Raw genomic sequence first — 14,792 nt, forward strand, 5'->3', positions numbered from 1 at the left:
GTGGCTGCCATCAACGAGGAAGGGGTTGCAGCCCGCGACATGCAACATGTCCGGAAGCGCTGGGAGAACTTCAGGTCCAGGACCCTCAGCAAGGCCCGGCGCCTCTTGAAGGGAAAGCATGCAGAGGGGTGCCAGGTCTGCCTTAGCAACATCCAGATGATGGTCCTGGAATGCATAAACCCAGTGCTCCACCGCCAGATCCTTCAGAGACACACCCGTCCGGAGTTGAGCGGTAAGTGACCATGCCTATTGATTGGACGCTGTGCATGTTGAGGTGTGGCATGAGTGTGCAGGTTAGACATATGTCTTGGAAGGCCCATGTATGGATATGTATGCCCAGGGACATGAGCCGCGGCATGTGAGTCCAGTCATGTGTGAGGCACATCAATGGTGTATGTGTTCAAATGCATGGTGCCCAAAATGCATGTGTCGGTACACACATGTTTTAAATTTTGTGGATGTACTGTGGCATGGTTGTGGTGTAACACATGGATGGTGCTTCCACCTTCATGTATGTGCACAATGTACATGTGCATGTGTGTGTATTTGACATGTGTGCCACTGTGATACACCATGGATCATGTGACACCGACATGTAGGAGGCTGATTAGCAGATGTGACATGGATGCCGATGATTTAACTGCAACAGGTGGTGGAGATGTGCAGATGCATGTATGTCTGGTGGCATGTGTGCATGTGTTTGGCACTCCCCGTGTTGCATGTGACGCCAGGCTATCCTTCGGATGCTCATGCTGTTGTATGTGTATGGATGGTGCTGCCTGCTGCAACATTCCTGTTAATTTGCGCATGTGTGTGGGTTGAAATGATATGTGTGTTGGGGAGTGTGATGCCATGTGTGAAGTTTGAGACTGCCACTCATCTTCAACTGTCATGTTAGTATCAGACCATTGTACAGTGCCCTAATGGCTGTGTTCTGTCTCTCCCTGTCTGCAGCGTAAACTGATGAAGAGGGCTGAGATGGTGATGTGGAGCACAGCGGCAGGGATACGACCGCCAGCTGGAGACGCAAGGCCCAGCTCCTCTCCCATGTTGTCATCTCGTCAGGGAGTGAGGAGTCTAGTGCCGCATCCATGGCAGCAGAAGGGGCAGTTGAGACCCCACAGGGTCCGATGGAGGAAGATGGCACGGAGTCATCCAGGTTGGTGGTGGGTTTGGTTGAGGAGGAGGCCGTGGAAGGGACACACACGGGGTCTGGAGGGGGATTCCACTGGTGCTAGTGGTGCAGTCCAGGGGCAGGGACAGGAGGCAGCACAGGCCACGGCAGAGGTGCCTGTGTGTAATCCTGTCCCCGATCCTGTGACTGCATCATCCCGCACCAGCAGGGATGCCTTCGTCCAGACCCATTCACAGGGAGGGGATGTGCGAACAACAACTGGCCTTCCTCTCCCTGCGGACGTGGTAAACTGGGACTGTGTTGAGCCTGTCCTGGATGGGGTGGTATTGCATCAACGGGGCATTCAGGATGACGTGCAGGGTCTTCGTGAGGACTCTGCACGTTATTTGGGATGCCTCATTGACCGCGTCGACCTACTAGTACGGGTCACCAGTGCTGGGTTCCTCCGTCTGCTGGACCTTGTACCGACCCCCCCTCAACTGAACCCCCTATGTGCCAGTCGTCCTCTGTGCCATCTTCCAGCCCAAGTATCACCTGGGTACCCTGTGGAGCTGCCTCTGACCCAGCGGCCAGGCTCGTGGAGGACACATCCCTGCCACAGTTGGGAGTCGAAGGTCCAGCAGGGGTGGCCACCCCAACAACTGGACCCCAGCAGGAGGAGGACATGCAGGCATCAACAGGCAGGGCACATGCACAGCAGCAGCAGGCTCAAGGTGGGAGCGATGATGGCTCAGGGCCATCAACATCAGAGGGGCAGGCATCAGCCGGAGGGCAGGCGGACCCTGGATTGGGAGTGTCTTCCGTGTGGCAGTGGTTGGGCCAGCAAATAGATGCGGAGCGGCGGCACGGCTCACTATGGTCAGGGTCGGAGAACTCCATGTGCAGGACGCTGAGGTGGGCTGAGTGCCTCAAGGAAATTCGCAGGGAGTTGGAGGTGGACATGGCGTTATCACTGCGAGTCCTCTGGGCCAGGGAACAGGCCCGCCTCCATGACATTGAGCAGGAGTTCGATGATGCCCTGGCCCGGGAAATCAACAAGCGAGCCGTAGGACTTGCCCACCGCCATTGTATATAGTTAATTAGTCTTAGGTTTCCTTTATATTTTCATTTCATTTGGGGTGCATGGACTATGCCCCACCTTTTTGTATATAGTTGTTTATTAGGTAGGGTTTTTTGTAGGTTTCATTTGGATTGTTGGGCTCATGGACCCTGGATTTTGAAATTGTTTATAGTTGAAGACTGGATTGGACTTAATTTGTTTCATTTTTTACCATGGAGCAATGGATTTATTTTTTCATTTGGATTTTGTTTGATGGACAAACCCTTTGAAGACATTTTCAATTGGATTTATTTTGATGCAGCATTCACATATTTTATTTAATTTATTATGGATATGCAGCCTTTTGTTTATTTATTTCTATTATTGTGTGATTTTCTTTCATTCCCTTGGTTTTATTTTTAATTCATTTTGGTTTCATACATCATTTGTGTGGTATTCTCTCATTGGTTTCATGCATGTCACGATGTGGGTTGTGTCATTCAGTTGCACCCATTGTGTGTGTGTGACGGACATGTATTGATGTGCACACTTGCCATTTGGGATGTATCATGTAATGGGGATTTCAATGTGGGGTGGATGGAATGCTTGGTTGGTTGTTTGGACTGGGGTGGCATGGGGTGGGATTTGGGTGGCCATAAGGGCCATGTGTGTGGATCGTGATGACGTGTTGGGGCATGAGTCAGGGCTTGCTGGCAGGTGCCTGTCAATGCTAGGTGGGAGGGGGTCCAGGGGGACATGATTCGTGGCCTGCTGGCAGGTGCCCATCAATGCTGGGTGGGTGAGGGTGCGGAGGAAATGAGTAGGGGCCCACTGGCAGGTGCCCATCAATGCTGGGTGGGAGGGGGTCCAGGGGGACATGATGCGGGGCCTGCTGGCAGGTGCCCATCAATGCTGGGTGGGTGGGGGTGCGGGGGAAATGAGTAGGGGCCTACTGGCAGGTGCCCATCAATGCTGGGTGGGTGGGGGTGCAGGGGGACATGAGCCGGGGCCTGCTGCCAGGTGCCCATCACTGCTATGGACATGAGCCAGGGCCTGCTGCCATGTGCCTGTCACTGTGGATGGGTGGATGGGTGGGTGGGGGACATGAGTCGGGCCTCACAAGTGTGCTCACAAGTGCATGGTGCCATGTGGGCTGACTGCAGGGCATGGTGAGGGTTGTAGGGTAGTCCCCTGTGGTGTGGGCTATCTGCAGGGCATGGGGAGGGGGAAAACCGCACACCCGGGAGGGCACACAATGCCAAATCGCGTGTAGGACTCCCTGTGCACCCCTCAGAATGCATGTACCCCTCTCTCGCTAGCGAAATTGCATGTAAAACTCCCTGCGCACTCCTCCGAATACACATACTCCTCTTGCGCTAGCAAAATAACGTGTAGGACTCCCTGCGTACCCCTCAGTATACACGTACCCCTCTCGCACTGGCGAAATCGCATGTAAAACTACAAGCACACCCCTCAGAATACACATACCCCGCTCGCACAGGGCCTATCACGTGTGAAACTCCCCACGTACCCCACAAATACACATATCCCACTCGCACAGGGCCTATCGCATGTGAAACTCCCCGCATACTCCACAAATACACGTACCCCGCTCGCACAAGCCCTATCGCGTGTGAAACTTGCCGCGCACCCCCCAAATACACGTACCACGCTCGCACAAGCCCTATGGTGTGTGAAACTTCCCACGCACCTGCGAAATACACGTACCCCACTCTCGCCTGGAGTATCGCGTGTGAAACTTTCTGCTCACCCCCCAAATACACGTACCCCACTCACACAATCCCTATTGCGTGTGAAACTCTCTGCGTACCCCCCAAATACACGTACCCTGCTCGCACAAGCCCTATCGCATGTGAAACTTCTCGCACACCCCCGAAATACACGTACCCCGCTCTCGCCTGGAGTATCTTGTGTGAAACTTCCCGCGCAACCCCAAGATACACTTACCCCGCTCGCACAAGGCCTATCGCGTGTGAAACTCCCTGCGTACCCCCAAATACACGCAGGCACACCATCCATCCTGGCCAGGCCCAACAGACAGCCCACTCACTCTCCCCATGCCCTGCAGGCAGCCCATCCACCCTGGGCATGCCCCTCAGGCAGCCCACGCCACAGGGGGGTGCTTTTTCTATGCAATTTGCCTGCCGCGAGCGGGGTACGCATATTCCGAGGGGTGCGCCAGTACATTGTCACGCTTTTGGGTGCCGTGAGCGGGCTGCGCGTAGTATTTTCACACAATTACAGTGTACCGGCCCTGTAAGCTGGTGCAGGGTGAGCGCGGCCCTTTGCGCTGTATTGGGGATTTCAATGCCTTTTCTTTGTGCAAGGGTCGTTCTTGGGGGCGTAACTGGCGCTGCGGGATGTTCTCTGCACCAGCACTCAAAATGGCTTGGGAATTCCATGAATACGCGGTGCGCCAGAATGCTGTTTAGCGCACACGTCTGGCGCACGCTGGCGCACGCTCCCTCTCTGAGCTGCTCGCGTGCGCTGCCTCTGTGCAGAAATCTATGAATTACCCCCCGAATATACAACAAGGAATGGCAGTGGTTATATAGGGTACCGGATTTAGGCACTTTAAGTAAAAAGGTTGATGCAAACAATTTCTCTTCTAAATGTGCCTGGTGGAATTGTTTGGACATAAACTGAACATCTATAAATCCGTCCTTATTGATGCATCGACTGGTTCCAAACATTATCTATGTTTCAAGCAAGTGTTTCATGTATTTTGGGCTTTCATAGTATATATAGGGCATGCATGGTTCAATTTTCGGATCAGCCTTGTTAGTAAGAGGCAGAAGCATACTAGAGCAGTTTAAGGTGTGGCAGAGGTAGACAATGAATAGGAAATAACTGAGAAATCTGTGAAAAAAATAAATAAATAGGCTTTAATTGAGGGACATGTACAAAATCAAAACAACAATTAAATGGGCTTTAATTGACAGAGCTGCAGAACATAAAACAACATTTATTAAAATTAGATTTAACTACTGAATACATAGAATCCTGTCATTGTGAGAAAAGTGACCCCCATAGACTATTTTCGAGGCAGAAAGGCGATTGCATTCAGGTATGACAAATAAGTGTGCAATCTTTCAGTGGCTAGACAAAGTAGTTGTTGCTTGTGAAGTTGTGAATAACAAATCTTAGAATTCTTTTTAGGCATGGGAGTGCATTCAGTGTATGTGGCTGAAACGGAGTTCCCTATCTTTTATGGCCAAACCAGAGAAATGTTGTAGAGAAAAAAGTCTTAACTTTCCTGGTAGAGAGGAGGAAATTACATTCAGAGGCTGTTAATAATATGCCATCTTTGCAAACCTCTCACTATTACTTACAAAAGTAAAATAAATAAAAAGCAATTCATCATTTTACAAAATCAAGAGTGTTCTCATTGTTGAAAATTAATTACATTTGAATCATTGTGTAGTAATTATCATCATTACAACTAATAACATTTGATTTGATTCATCCTAAGTTAATTAATTGAGTGGAACACGTGTTAGCTGGTTCTAAAAATCTTCAATTTTCCTCATTATTAATCCAAGGAACCCACACAGTGCAAGAATCAAGTTCTGCCATTGTCCTCCGACCAGACTTGTCCACATAGTAATACTCACAATTGATGTTCCAAGATGCATATTTCTTTCCTCCCTGACTGCTGGACAGTTCATTACTGGGTGTTTGATGGTTTCTCTGGCGGCACTATTATTGCAGAACCTACAAGTCTCATTTCGCTGACCCAAATCCCACTTACTAGTTCTTTCTAATGTGGGAATTTGGTTAATCAAAAGCATAGGTACATTGCCCGCAGTTTTGGACATGGGAAGATAAGAATGGATTACACAGCCACGGTAGTGGCTGTGTAGTTATGAATAAGTTGCTGTTACCAGAGGAAGAGCATTTTTTGGGCGGCTTATAACTCCGCTCCCACTGGACGAATCCTTACCAAACTGTGCAAAGAAAGTATATTGACCACTCTGAACTTTGTGAGGTTTAGTCCAGGGGGGGAAAAGTTATAGGGGGAGTCCCAAAACTTATTTTTTTCCGATAGACTGAATGGGGGAAAAACTTTGCGCATGCCTACAGCCGAAACCGCTGGACGGATTTTCACTAAATCTGCGGCCGGAGCAGGGGCTTGGTCCCGAATGCGTGGTTTAGTAAATGTTGTGAAAATCCGCCCAGTAGTTTTCTTTAAAACGATCAAAAAAGAGGTCTAAAAAAATGTGTGATATCTATGTCTGCTCCACGGAGAGACTTCCCTGTTCGTGTCCGTCGATTGGCTGGAGTGAGGTGTGATGTGCGTCAGATTGTTCTGATGCACCCGCCATCTTGGATCCGCCGACAGCGCGACGGCGAACAGTGGTAAAATGCAGTTTTGGGGAGTGTTTGGGTGTGCAAGAGTGGTTGGGGAGATTTGGGGAGGAAGAGATGGGTGAGATACTGTATTTGTTTAGGTGGCAGGTGCTACTGATGTATTAGCCATGCCCGCGCTGTCCGGGATGTTCGTAATTACTGAAAATGAGGGGTGTCCTAAGGATAGTAGTCCCGTCTGTGCTGTGCGCAGGCAAGTTGAAACTGTTCTAAGGACACACGTGGTGTCAGCGGACTTTAAAATTGAGTATATGCCGCATGTTCAATCTATGGGTGTCATACTGAGTTATAAGTCACCATGGTTATGATATGCTGTGGTGGTTGTGGCCAGGGCCTAGAGTCTTGGGTGCATGGCCGCAGGCCGTAGGCCGTAGGCCATACACCCAAGACTGTAGGCCCTGGCCACAACCACCACAGCATATCACACCCATAGATCACACTCATAGAATTGAATATCTATTAGGTGGTTGCGGGCAGGGACTACAGTCTTGGGTGCAAATTGAGTATATGCCGCAGTTAAAATGTTTGATTCTATGGGTGTGATAATGAGTTATAAGCCTCCATGGGTGTGATATGCTGTGGTAGTTGTTGCCAGGCCCTAGAGTCTTGGGTGCATGGCCGCAGTCCATATACCCAAGACTCTAGGCCCTGGCCACAATGACCGCAGCATATCACGCCCATAGATACACCCATAGAATTGAATATCTATCAGGTGGTCGTGGGCAGGGCTAGAGTCTTGGGTGCATGGCCAAAGGCCATGCACCCTAGACCAAAGTTATAAGCACTGAAGTTATAAGCCACAATGGGTGTGATATGCTGCGGTGGTTGTGGCCAGGACCTAGAGTCTTTGGTGCATGGACAAAGGCCATGCACCCAAGACCAAAGTTATAAGCACTGAAGTTATAAGCCACCATGGGTTTCATATACTGTGCTGGTTGTGGGCAGGACGTATAGTCTTGGGTGCATGGCCAAAGGCCATGCACCCAAGACCAAAGTTATAAGTACTGAAGTTATAAGCCACAATGGGTGTGATATGCTGCATTGGTTGTGGCTAGGGTCTAGAGTGCACCCAAGACCGAAGTTATAAGTACTGAATTTATAAGGTAGCATGGGTGTGATATGGTGCAGTAGTTGTGGCCAGGGCTTAGAGTCTTGGGTGCATGGCCGCAGGCCATAGGCTGTAGGCCATATACCCAAGACTCTAGGCCCTGGCCACAACCACCGCACCATATCACAGCCATAGATCACACCTATATATTTGAATATCTATCAAATGTTTGATATTATACTTACTGTTTGATTTGGTGAGATTTGATATATATTTTTACATGAGTTTGGTACCTGGAGGAAATATTCTTTTTCAATTTCTGTGCTAAAAGAAAAGAGCATGTTAGTGTATGTATTCTATAAAGACTTATTAAATTGCATAATAGACATTTCAGCTTTTTTTTGGACCCTCATATTTTGGTTTACAAGCCAGTGTACTGTGCATTTTGCTCAGGTTCTGTGTTTGTTTTTCAAATCATTGGGTCTGTGGGAAAATAAAACTTTTTTTCTTATGCTATAGTCTGTTTGTTTCCTTTCAGTGTTCACTTGTTTCTGGTTAATGTTCTATCTGTTGACTTGTTGCAGATTTCTGAAGCAGTTAGATACCCGTTGGTGTATTCTAACTCTCTATTATTTGTTACAATTCAGTGGTATTCATTTATCTGTTTGGTTGTTACAGAATTTTGGGCCAGTTAGATACCTGTTGGCGTGTTCTAACTGTTTGTAGTTTTTTAATTGAATTTTTGTTAATGTTGAAGTACAGATTAGTCATTAAATGTTGGTTTTAAGAAGATTAAGTAAGCGTTTGTAAGATTTGCTGGTAATCTCTGCTTTAGAGTAATGGTACTATCAATACATTCACATTTCTTTTAATATATGCAGTGTAGTGACCTGCATTGGTTGTGGTTCTTGCGTGGTAGATTATACCTATTGTTGTGAAGGTTTTCTTAGCAAGTGATACTTGACCATGTGTGAATCCAGGCAGCTTGCAATTGTTTTTGGTACCATCTGCATTGTAACGTAGAAGCATTAGTATTACGTAGTTACTATGTGTTTGTATTAGTAAGGTGGAGCGATTATCTGAATTTCAGGTAGTACATAATCTGCCATGGTTTGCATTTTGTACAAGTTGCTGAAATGGAATGGATTCACAATTAGGTATGGATACATACACAAAGCACTCATTAGGGATTTGTTCCTGTGTCACATTGTTGCAGAGAGTGCATGTGTGTTTCCACATGTATGAAATCTGGAAGATTTCATTTATAGGTATGTTTTTGTTTTTCAGTACTTGTAGTAAGTACATTAGAAATTCTTGTGGATCTTCTTGTGAGTTTATAGTGAATTTCACTATTCCAGCACAGTAGTCCAATTCTTGTCTTATTCCGTGAACACTATACGTGTTGTCAGGATTGTTGAGTTTGTATGAAGGACTAACATTTGCAAACACAATTGGTCTGTACTGTGTAAGTAAATGTTGTCAACAATTGGTGGCAATTGAAATAGAATATTCATTGCTACATTTGCGGAGCAACTTACACCAGTTACATTTGAAAATTTGAATGGACCAGATAGTTCTGTGCCCAAGTCATTTTTTCGGAGTGTGTGTTGCTTCTTTGAAGAAGTACCTGAGTTACTTTGACTAATAGGTTCTTCTTTGGTTGTGGTAATTGATGAAGTATTAGCTTCTTTTACTCTCTTTGGAGTATTTGCAGTCAGATCCTGTTGCATTTCAGTTTGAATTAGTTTTCTTTTACAACATTTTCCTTTTTGTGTAACAGGATATGATTTTTGGTGGAGGGTGTATAGTGAACATAGTATATTGTATTCTAAAATGCAAGGAATATCAGCATTTACTTTACTTGCATCAAAGTTGATTAGAAATAGACCGTCAAGTGTACGCAAGCGTGATAGTACTACATAGCTCATGCCTTCTTTAAAGACTGTGTTACCAATATCTATCAATGCTTTGTCTAAGGTAAGACCTTGGGATTTATGAATGGTGACTGCGTATGCTAGAGTTAGAGAAATGTGTTCACTGCGTACATACATGTCTTTGAAGAAAAGGAATCGAGCTGTTGAGCGCCCTATCCTTTTTACTTCTGAAAGTTAGTCAAAGAGAATATTAACAAACTGAATGTTGCTGTCACATGTGTATGTTTGAAAGCCAACAACTGCACCCAGTGCTCCATTAACTAGTCCTTGCTCCACGTCAAGGTTACGTTTAAGCATTACTCTACAGTTTAAGGATCATTTTAATATTTTCTACAACCCAGCTGTGTTGGAGATAGAATTTTCTAAGCTATTTAGTCTTGTTGTGGCTTGCTGACACATGGGTAGTGTCATACCATGTATGTCCAGTTTGTCTGTGGAGCAAATTTCAATTATTGGTTCCATTTCTTTTTTCAACATTGTTTCATTGAATTTGGAACAGCTTGCAAGAGTTGGCATTAAGGCCATACAATTGACATTTATGTGTGCTAATTGTTCCATAACATCAGTAGCACATGAGTTATCACCACAAAGTGCATGGATGTGCCGGGTTTTTACTATTGTTTGTGCTTCTTGAGATAGTACACCAACTCTAATACTTTTTAAAATGTTGGCGTAGGTGAGGTCTGCAGATTGGCGCATGTTTTCTGTTAATTCTCTGTATTAGAAATGTTGCCAAAGGTTGACATTTCCTAGGCTGCCAACAGTTTTATGGCAGAGTTTGTGTCCTAAGGTTTTAAAAATAGGTTCACCTTTCACTGGTGTCATTTGAAGAAGATCTCCGAAAACAATAATGTGTTTTCCTCCAAAGAGTTCTTTGGGCCTCATTACGACCCTGGCGGTAAGGGGTTAGCGCCAGCGTTAGCTGCGCCGACCCCTTACCGCCAATCACGAGTTCCCTTTCCGCCATGGCGGATTTTACACCTGCTTCTAGCGGGTGTAAAAAACCATGGCGGTAAGGGAACTTGATGTTAATTACGCCACCGTAATTTACGGTGGCGTAATTAACGCCTTCCCCACTCCCATTATGCCCTATGGGGCAAAAATGGGAATGGGGAAGGGTAAATGGGGATTGGGGACTTACCGCCCCGCCGACCTCGGAATGGGGCGGTAAGTCCGCCAACCACCATGGCGTAAACGTAGTTTACGCCATGGTGGTAAAGTCACGGCCCAGGCGGTAACTTACCGCCTGGGTCGTAATGAGGCCCTTTGTAGGTTGTTTTAAGTACTTCTGAGGTGACTCAAAGCCAACATTAGGTTGGAGACCATGCTCACTTCATCTATTAGTAGCATTTTCATTTGTTTTAATACTCTGCGTAGTTCCATTGCAGCTTCTGTAGAAAGTTTGTAACAGTCTAATTTGTTTTGGTGTTCGACTGGAAGGAGTAGTAACTGGTGTAAAGTGACACTGCCTATGTTGTAGGCAGCTAAACCTGTGGGGGCAGTTACAACAGCTGACAGTTTGTTGTTTGTCAATTGTTGAAGGAAGTTGCTGATGAGTTTGATTAAGAATGTTTTGCCTGAACCAGCTTCACCACTGACATATAGCAGTATAGGTTTGTAATTTTGGCAGGTACATTCTTTATTTTAGTGTTGACACCATGTGCAATTTCTTTTGTTACTTCTTCAAAAATGGTGCGCTGGTCTTTGTTAAGTTTTAATTGTAGTACAGTTAAAAGTCTTCTGTATCTTCTTCATAGAGACACATGGTGTTTTCTACTTCTGTCATAGCTAATTCTGCCTCATTTGCTATTAGTGGCTGCCCCAGTGGTTCTTGACTTCCTGTTACAGAAGGTTGACTACTGTCGGAAGTGTCCTTATCTAGATGGGCCTGGAGTAGTTCTTCGTGTTGCTGTTCATAGTGCAACATTGTTTTGTACTGCGAAACATTCACATAGGTGATAGTGCTTTCATTTGCTTTGAAAGCGTCTTCATAGTGGTCATAGTTATCTAGTATCTCTTCTTCTTTTCTCCATGGTTTAAAAAGTTGTAGCAGGGACATGTAATATAGTTATTTCTGTTGAGGAGTTTTTAATGACAATTTGATATGATTAATTAAGCTTCGTTTGGTAAGTTTCATTAAGCTGCCTTCACAATCTGTCACTATATATCTACCTTTGTTTTCGTTGGGTTTTATATTATTTTTGTATGCAAAGTTTTGGGTTATGTGGTATAGACACATGGTTTCCAAAGTGGTACTCCTGTTCGGCTAGTATGGGCCTCATTACGACCCAGGCGTTAAGGGGTTAACAGCGCCATAAAAGGTTGCAGCGCCGTTAACCCCTTAATGCCTTACTACGAGGTCCCTTTGCGTGTCCCAACCTTAACGGCTGGTCTGTACCAGCCGTTAAGGTAGGGACCCGCAAAGGGACCTCAAAGGTAATTTACGGTACCGCAATTTGCGGTACCGTAATTACCGCCTTCCCCATTCCCATTGAGCCCTATGGGGCAAAAATTGGAATGGGGAAGGGCCAATGGTAAATGGGGAATTACTGCCCCACCAACCTTGGAATGGGGTGGTAATTCCCCATTTACCTTTGGCGGAGTCGGTAAAATAACGGCGGCAACCATGGCGCAACTAGCGCCATGGTTACCGCCGGGGTCGTAATGACACCCTATGTGTCTAGTAAATTGTTTTTCAAAATGTCTTGGCTGTTGGGATCATTTTTGGCTATTGTTTCTATGTCCTCATATGATTTGAGAACTATTTTTCTAGATTTAGCAGGACCAAGACTTAGCCATACTATATTTTCAGATTTTCCATACAAAGCAGTACAGGTTAAACGATCTGCAGCTCCGTAGGTGTCACATTCTCTATGAGAGAGCATTTTTATGCCTAAGCTGTACAATTTCTGAGATAGTGTTTTGTCTGATGATAGGACATTCCAGAGGTCTTGAAGCTCTGTTTTTTCTGCTTTTGTTAAGTAGGCTGTAACATATTGTGCAACTGCAGTGGAATTGTCTGCAATGTACTGCACATCTAAGTTTGCATTCCATAAGAGGGCAATGATTGCATTGTAATCATTGATATATTTTGATTCTTCTGTTCTTTTTCACTTCACCTGTTTCTGTAACTGGTCTAGGGAAACCAAAGAGGCATTTGGTGTAGTATTTCCCTTTGTTTTTGTATTTGCGACAACAATATTTGTCACACTTGTGTCTTTGAAATTGTACAATTTGTTCATGAAGGTCACTGTGTCTCATTTGTGAAGGGATTTCACAAGTGACATATTTTTGGATGAACTGCAAAACAGAGGCATCAGTGTCCTGACCAAACTTAGGAGCATCTTTAATCCATAAAAGCATGTGGATATGTGGTGCTCCTCTGGCTTGGTCATATTTTCTCCAAAAGAAGTGTTGCACTTCTCCGAGGGGAGGAACAGTTTTATTACAAATAAAGTGTAGCATAGCAATGAAACAATGGTGGAAATATCTTGAAACATTTACAGAATCTAGAGAGCAAAGTTCTCCAGGTGTTAGTATATGTATGTTTGTTTAGTTTTTGTTTGATATGCGTAGGAAATCATGTAAATCTTCCCATGCATATTCTGCACAAATTAATGTAACAAACCAAGTGGGTGGTCCAAGATTTCTGATCATACAACGTACATCTCTGTGACGTCGGAACCAGTATTCTTTCGTACCATGCATGTTTGCACACAGATTTGTAATGCTTGATTGTAAAACCTCATCTATTTCTTGCACTTTTTGTATTAACTGCGTAGCAGACATATTTTGAAAGTGGGTTCCCGATTTCAATATGTGTGCGACTCCGTAACATAGAGTTGCAAGTTCATTTTCAAAGAGTAGGTGGAATATGTATTCCACATTTTGTCTAAATCTGGGAACTTCAGAATACATTTGTAATGAGCGGTATTCTGATGCTGTTATCTGAGTGGGTCTATCATATTACCTTCCTCCTTTGCCAGTAGAAAATAGTAGAGGAAAAGCGCGTGCTTGTGTACTTTTTTCCCATATGCTCATTTGTGATCCTTTGGTTTGTCGCATTTGGTACTTTTCTAGTGCATCATCTATGCTGCCATTAGAGTTCAATGGATGAATTGTATAATGGGCTAAAATATTGGATGCTGCAGCAGGATCCAGAAGTTCAAATTCACCAGTTTCCGGTGACTCTTGAATTATTTCAGTTGTTTCCCTTACGTTTTCTTCAATATTTATTTCTTTGTAGTATTCATTATTGTCTTTTAGATATTTCAAGGTGTGTCTAACTTTATGTAAGTCCACGAGTTGTTGCCAAATTCTTTTGTCTTTTGTTGGTACACCATTTACTAAGACAATTAAAGATTGCTCTATTGGACGTTGCGCTCATTTTCTGTCAGATCTAATGGTAAATAAACTACTTTGCCACAAATGCCTTTCACCAATTCAGAGGGAGGTAATTTTGCTGTTTTTGGTTGAAGGTGTATTATTGCTTGAAATGGATGTACTGTTTGAATTATGATGCTCTCATATAAATTGAGTTGAGTTGTTGTGGGGGTTTTGGTAGTGGGAATAATTCCAAGTTATTTGTGATAGCACATGAAGGAGTTTGGTTGTTGTCAAGTTTTGTGGTGCAGTAACTGCAAAGTATTAAGGGGTCACTTATTTCTTATTTGTTTTCTACTAAAAGGTAGACAGCTAATTCAAACCATTTGGAATCTTCATTGTCTTCTACTTTGTATGTTACGTCTATAGTTTTTGTGTTACTTTTATAAAAGGTTCTGCGGCAACACACACACACATGGTTTGGTACTTCAGCGTATGTACTTTAAAATTTTAGTATTTCTTAGTATTTCTTTTTTGTATGTGTGTAGTAGAAGGTTGCCAGATGCAGAATTGTTGCTAGTCTGTTATAAAGCTGTTGCATTTTGTAAGTGGCTTTCACTTCCAAAATATTTTCTCTTTCTTCTTGTAGGTCTTTGGGTGTACCTTGTAGAGGAGTGTTATTTAAATTGGCTAGTTCTAAAGCAGGACTTTTAGCATAGTACAGCTTATAGTCTAGATTTCTTACAGTTGAATGATGTGTTGATATCATTTTGATATCATGGAAGGTGCTTTTGCAAATAGGTCCTGAAATGCAGGCTAATGAATATCCTTGTAGTCCTGTGTATTTGCGCACTGGACAGGTATCCATATTTTGCAGCACTTTCATTTTGATTTTGTCTTTACCTTTCACATACTGAGTGAGGA

The sequence above is a fragment of the Ambystoma mexicanum genome, chromosome 1q, assembly GCF_040938575.1.
Source record: "Ambystoma mexicanum isolate Mex_15411 chromosome 1q, UKY_AmexF1_1, whole genome shotgun sequence".
Taxonomy (NCBI): domain Eukaryota; kingdom Metazoa; phylum Chordata; class Amphibia; order Caudata; family Ambystomatidae; genus Ambystoma; species Ambystoma mexicanum.